This window comes from Dermochelys coriacea, chromosome 2 (genome assembly GCF_009764565.3).
Source record: "Dermochelys coriacea isolate rDerCor1 chromosome 2, rDerCor1.pri.v4, whole genome shotgun sequence".
NCBI lineage: Eukaryota > Metazoa > Chordata > Testudines > Dermochelyidae > Dermochelys > Dermochelys coriacea.
This window is the reverse complement of record NC_050069.1, coordinates 193,803,131-193,809,723: the sequence shown is the minus strand read 5'-3', so window position 1 is coordinate 193,809,723 and position 6,593 is coordinate 193,803,131. Positions and strand designations below refer to the sequence as shown.

At 43.8% G+C, this 6,593-nt stretch overlaps 1 protein-coding gene across 8 annotated transcripts in view; it reads left to right on the top strand.

The window, feature by feature from the left end:
- Positions 1-2,152: 2,152 nt before the first annotated feature.
- POMGNT2 (protein O-linked mannose N-acetylglucosaminyltransferase 2 (beta 1,4-)) overlaps positions 2,153-6,593 on the top strand; it is a 43,984-nt gene continuing 39,543 nt past the window's right edge. For 3 of the 8 annotated variants that reach the window (XM_038388841.2, XM_038388833.2, XM_038388838.2), the window contains exons 1-2: positions 2,230-2,483; positions 5,961-6,096. The gene's annotated coding sequence lies outside the window, so the exon portion shown is untranslated. Of the gene's footprint in view, positions 2,484-2,532; positions 2,816-2,873; positions 3,284-5,960; positions 6,097-6,593 lie in introns of those variants that run through there. The other 5 variants (XM_038388835.2, XM_038388834.2, XM_038388844.1 and 2 more) reach the window with 5 other exon arrangements.

Sequence of the window (6,593 nt, the reverse complement as noted above, 5' to 3'; positions counted from 1 at the left end):
AAGCGGTGGATGTGATATACCTTGATTTTAGTAAAGCTTTTGATACGGTCTCCCACAGTATTCTTGCCAGCAAGTTAAAGAAGTATGGATTGGATGAAAGGACTATACGGTAGATGGAAAGCTGACGAGATCGTCGGGCTTAATGGGTAGTGATCAACAGTTTGATATCTAGCTGGCAGCCAGTATCAAGCGGAGTGTGCCAGGGGTCGGTCCTGGGGCCGGTTTTGTTCAGCATCTTCATTAATAATCTGGATGATGGGATGCATTACACCCTCAGTAAGTTCACAGATGACACTAAACTGGGGGCAAGATCGATATGCTGGAGGGTAGGGTAGGTCCAGAGTGACCTAAACAAACTGGAGGATTGGGGCAAAAGAAATCTGATGAGGTTCAACAAGGACAAATGCAGAGTCCTGCACTTAGGACAGAAGAATCTCGTGCACTGCTACAGGCCCAGGACCGACTGGCTAAGCTGCAGTTCTGCAGAAAAGGACTGGGGATTACAGTGTACGAGAAGCTGGATATGTGTCACAATGTGTCCTTGTTGCCAAGAGGGCTAACGGCACATTGGGCTGCATTATTAGGAGCATTGCCAGCAAATCGATGGAAGTGATTATTCCCTTCTATTCACCACTGGTGAGGCCACATCCGGAGTACTGCATCCAGTTTTGGGCCCCCCACTACAGAAAGTGGCCAAATTGGAGAGAGTCCAGGAGAGGGCAATGAAAATGATTAAGAGGCTGAGGCACATGACTTATGAGGAGAAACTTAGGGAACTGGGCTTATTCAGTCTGCAGAAGAGAAGAGTGTGAGTGTGTTTATGGGGGATTTGATAGCAGCCTCAACTACCTGAAGCGGGATTCCAAAGGGGATGGAGCTAGGCTATTCTCAGAGGTGGTAGATGACAGAAAAAGGTCTCAAGTTGCAGTGGGGGGAGATCTAGGTTGGCTATTAGGAAAAACTATTTCACTAGGAGGGTGGTGAAGCACTGGATTGGGTTACCTAGGGAGGTGGTGGAATCTCCATCCTTATAGGTTTTTAAGGTCCGGCTTGACAAAGTCCTGGCTGGGATGATTTAGTTGGTGTTGGTCCTATTTTGAGCAGGGGATTGGACTAGATGAGCTCCTGAGTTCTCTTCCAACCCCAGTCTTCTATGATTTTACATCCAGACAATAAGCGGGTAAGTCCAAAGTAAGTTTACAGGACCAATCTCACTTCTGTTGTTTGCATATGCACACACACTTATATCTGTTGTGTGAGTCGTAAGAAATTATGGTTCATCCATTTAGAAAGAAGAATATTCCCTCGTGGAATGACTATGTGGAAGCCAATATGGCACGACTAACAAAATAATTATTAGAAAGACAAGGTGAGTAAGGTAATATCTTTTATTGGAGTAACTTCTGTGTGTGAAAGAGACAAGCTTTTGAGCTTATAGAGAGCTCTTCTTCAGGGTCTGGGCCAGATCTTCTCCAGACCCTGAGGAAGAGCTCTGGGTAAGCGCCAAAGCTTCTCTCTCACCCACAGAAGTTGGTCCAATAAAAGATATTACCTCATCCACCTTGTCTTTCTAACAACCTGGGCCCAACACTGAATAAAATAACTACACTGCATTTAATGTTTAAAATAACAAGAAACAGAGGGCAAAGAGTCCTATGGTACCTTATAGGCTAACAGACATATAGGAGCATAAGCTTTCAGTTAGTCTATAAGGTGCCACAGGCCTCTCTGCTGCTTTTACAGATCCAGACTAACACGGTCTGGATAAGAAACAGAAGATTAGTCCTCCTCCTCTTCTCCCTACTCCCCTACACACAGAGACACTTCCAGGAAAACCCAAAGTAAAATAGGTTTCAGAGTAGCCGCCATGTTAGTCTGTATTCGCAAAAAGAAAAGGAGGACTTGTGGCACCTTAGAGACTAACACATTTATTAGAGCATAAGCTTTCGTGAGCTACAGCTCACTAAGAGTTTTTTCCACCAAATGCATCCAATGAAGTGAGCTGTAGCTCACGAAAGCTTATGCTAGAATAAATGTGTTAGTCTCTAAGGTGCCACAAGTCCTCCTGTTCTTTTTCCAAAGTAAAATAGGAGTATATTACAAAACTACAATCCCCACAATGCATGTAGGCAGTTCAGGGGCTGCCCGACAGAAAGTGACCATGCAGGCACTGAGCATGAGCAAGCGCCTGTCTGCGAGGCGGGCTGGGCGCTCCGGGACTGGACATAAACAAGAGAGCAAGGGGGGGTGGACGCGCGTGCGCGCTTGCCGCTGCCCTGCTACACACACTTTGCGTAGAGCTGCCGGCCGGGCCTGAGGAGCTCGTGCTGGCTGCGGCGCGCGCCGAGAGAGGGCGGGTGAAGTCGTGAGGTTCCGCGGGCGGGGGGCGGAGACAGAACGCGGAGACCCTGCTGCAGCGGCGGCACGAGGAGGAGGAGCCCGGGCAGGGAGCTGCGGCTGCTGCAGTGTCCTGGCGGCGGCAGGTGAGGAGTTACCCGCCTGAGACCCGGCCAGCGCGGTGTGGCATAGACAGACCAGCGGGCGGCGCTTGTTTCAGCCCTGGGCTTGTTTGTCGAGGCAGCGCCGAGGCCCCGCCGCTCTCTGCGGTGTGGCCACTGAGCCATGCTCTGTGTGCTAGGCTGGGACTGTGGAACCGGGATCCCAAATATCGGCCAGGTTTGGGGGGGTCGGGCTTCGGTTGCTGTTTCTCGCAACTGCAAGGAGCTTCCGAAGTAGGGGCAGCGTATATAATTGGAGAGGAAAAATGGAAAGAAATTCGAAAGGGACCGGAAACTTCCCGGGATATGGAGATTAGGTATGTCCCCGTCTGTACTTTGGGAATAATGATACAGTCATCTTTACAGAGAAGCTCAGTGCTATCTAAGAGTTAGGTCTTGCTGTTGTTCCTTTTCTTATCACTGTCACAGCTTAGTGCTTTCCCTCTTGAAAGCACTTTAAGACTGGGACAAATTGTCAGAATTCAAGCACTGGTCATGAGGCAGGAGAAGTTGATTACGTTATGATACCAAACCATTGCTTAGTTCCCTACTGCAGTGTTTATGTCCTAAAAATTTAAGTCCCTTGCCCCGCTACGGTGCCATGCCTGTAAGCCGATCCACATGGGCAGCCCTCTGTGTCTGTTCATAGGCCCATTAACTTTTTTGAGGCTTTTTTTAAACTTTGGGAGGTAGGGGAAGAAAGCCAGCACGGAACAGAGCAAGTCCCAGTCCTTGAACCTCTAGTGCCTCCATAAATCTTTCTCCTTTGACTCCCTGGATGAAAGGTTGGTATTAAACAAAAATGAGGGTTGTTTGTAAAGCTGGTTGGGAATATTTCATGAAAGGTTTCCCGTCTTTCCCCCCCCCCCCCCCCTTGAAATAGGTCACTTTCAATGAAGTGTTGGGAAAGTTTTCAGGTCTTGGATGGAATTCCTAGGATGTGGGTAAGAGACCTGATTAGCCACCAGCATTAGGGTTACAGCCCTCACAGGGGATGTGGAAGGCTCCAAGTTCAAGTCCCTGTTCTGCCTGATTCCCACATCCTCAGCAAGTGCCCTAATCACCAGTCACTCTCTCTTTATATAAGTAACTATATAGTCACTGAGGCAGAAAGAGACTGACTCTGCAGACTGATGATTAGGGAAGTTGCCTGGGACTTCAGAGACCCAGGTTGAAGTCCCTGCTCTATCTGAATTGGAGTTAAGGACCTAGGTGCTTTAGAAAATTCCATTAGGTGCCTATTTGTGTCTTTAGGTGTCTAAATATCTTTGTAAATCAGGCCCTTCATGGTTATGGAGGCTGAATTATACCATCACTTTAGTGGGGTGACTTTCTGTATCACAGGTGATGTATGATGACTAAACATTATGGCAAAGTTTGTATTGCTGCTGCCTCTTGTGTACCTGTTTGATTGATAACCTGGATTTGATTCTCCAGGATTATCTGTCTGGTACCTTACATGAACACTAAATTCACTACCTTCTCCCCCCACTTCAGTTAACACACACTACTCAACTCATATTTACATTGTTCTATTAATATATAATGGCTGTCATTAAAAAGGCAGCATTTGCCAAAAGACAAAATACACATTTGTTATCTAGTTTCGTACACTGGTGCCCATAACTGCAGTATCTGATAATTGCAAGGAATAATGTTAGAATATTAAATATCACAGTGGGATTACTATTGACAACATAATGTACAGTAGTTGGCATTTATCTATTAGTAAAGTGTTGGGAGAGAACATTTAGATATGTGCTCTAACTTTAAGATTGCACAATGCTATTTTACATTTCTACCTGATCTTGGTATGTTTGGAAATTAGCTGATAAAGCTCCCATTGACTTCAGTGGTGCAAGTGCAATACCCCCCAACCAACACACTGGCAATTGACCTGGGGGACTGCAGAGCTAAAAGCATGAGCTGCTACAGTTGCACTGTGAGTCAGGGCTCTCTAGTGGGGGCTGAAATAGCTCGTTTTCTCTGTGGATCAAGCATTGTGGGGACCTGTAACATGCACTCGCCAGTGGGTTACCCAAGATTAGCTCCAAACTGTAAACACTTATGTACATGCCTAGGCTGGTGTGAGTAGTGCCACTGACGTCAATGGGGCTACTCTTATGCTTCAAGTTAAACATATTGTTTGCAAGATTTCGCAGTGTCCTCGCCATCATTTTCATTGGCATACAGTAGCAATATTTTTTGTATGTCGGAACCAGCCTTATCATTTATTGCTGCAAAAGCAAATCTGATGGGTTTATACCTTCAGGGTGGCAGTTCTACTTGGATACCCCAGTGCTTGCTTTAATTATCCATCACTGGGGCCAGAGTTCAACCTCCAAAACTTGTAAAGTATGCCATGGACATACAATCTAGTTTCCTGTTTAATGTTTCGGGACTAATTGTCTACAGCCATTCTCTGTTAAATAACAGTACTAAATGAGTTGGGTAACTAAAGTGAAGTACTTTTTCCAATTAAATTGTCTGACCTATCAACTCACTTTTGACCTTGAGTTTCTTGTGATTCTATTGGCCCAGCTGCAAATTAGATTGTACCACGCCGTGCCCCCTCCTCCCCCCGATTTGCAACCCCCATCAATATGAAACTATTGTTATTTTTAAGCTTTCTGAAACAGTTATGCTGGTTGATGTAGCCAGGACATACATTTGTTCTCAGTGGCATCAAACTAGACTCAGCGTTTTCACAAATATTTATAACAAAGTTATGCCCTAGCCACACCAGCCAACATAAGTGTTTGCAGAAACTGCTTTTAAAACCCATGGGGCAGATCCTCAGCTGCTGTAAAATGTCGTTGCTCCATTGACTTCAATGGTCATATCTAAAATGGTTTCCTAACATGAGGCATGTGGGTGTTTTTGGAGCCTAAATCTATTTCAAAATCAGATGCTACAGGTGAGCTGAACTTCATAGAAAATGTAAAAATTGCTCATCAGACAGAGTGGATACCATTGAGAGTGAATAAACACCAGAGCCTTGAAATCAGCATGGGTGAGCTTACACCTGGAGTCTTCAAAGCCAGTTACTGGACAGTGCACAATCCTGTGTCAGACTGGCTTTACTTTCATAATTGCTCTCTGAGTAGTACTGAATAGTCACTGCCACAGACATCAGGGTCTATTCTGTGATTTTTTTTTTTTTTTGGAGGATTTCTTTAATAGTTTCTCCATCAACCCTATTAAATGAACCATTCCACTTTCATAGTAATATCTGCTGGTGCTTCTCTAGCTCAGAATCTTGTCACTTTTTTTGACTACACTAAAGATATATTGGGCAGAAATTGTGTAACAGAGAGGCCACAAAATAACTATCAGAATCTTGTCTAAGCCCCGATCCCACAAAGACGCATACACATGCTTAACTTTTAGCATGAGTAATTCTGTTGTCCAGTGGCACTACTCACATGTATTAAGCGTGTGTGTGTTTTTTTTTTTTTACAGGATTAGGGCCTTAATAGGGATGTGGTGAAATGAAAAGTGGAAGGTACAACTCTGTCCTTGCATCTGTGTATTGTAGGAATCTCATTTATAAGTACTACTACATAAGAAAAGCTTTGATATCACTTACAGACAACAGGTAGGCTAATGATACGTTTTTGTCCTAGTTATTAAATTCAATAGCTTTTAACAGTTTTAGGTCAAACTCTTAATTATTTGAAGAATGTCTTGTATTTATATGTTCTTTCTACAGGGAAAAAAGAGCAGTGGAAAGTTTCCCATTCCACTTCATTAAGGAGACTTAGTTTTAAATTTGACCAAGGATTTAATTTTTGGGCCAAACCAAGACTTTTCTAACCTGAAAGCTCTAGATTAATGTCACAATTTTTATTTTTAAAATTCCAGTGGAAACAGTTGATTTTAAACATGTTAACATTTATCTGCATTTTTGAAACCCTATAAATGCAATACAAAGCATCCCAAAGTGAAACAGACTTCATTGATTTGTTCTACAAAAGAAATGGATGCAATGAAGAGAGAAAAAAAACTAATAAGCAAATTGGATTTTAAAATTCTTTCACTTTTAATCATCAAAGGTTGTTACAACAGTACAGAATTATATCTGTTTATAATACA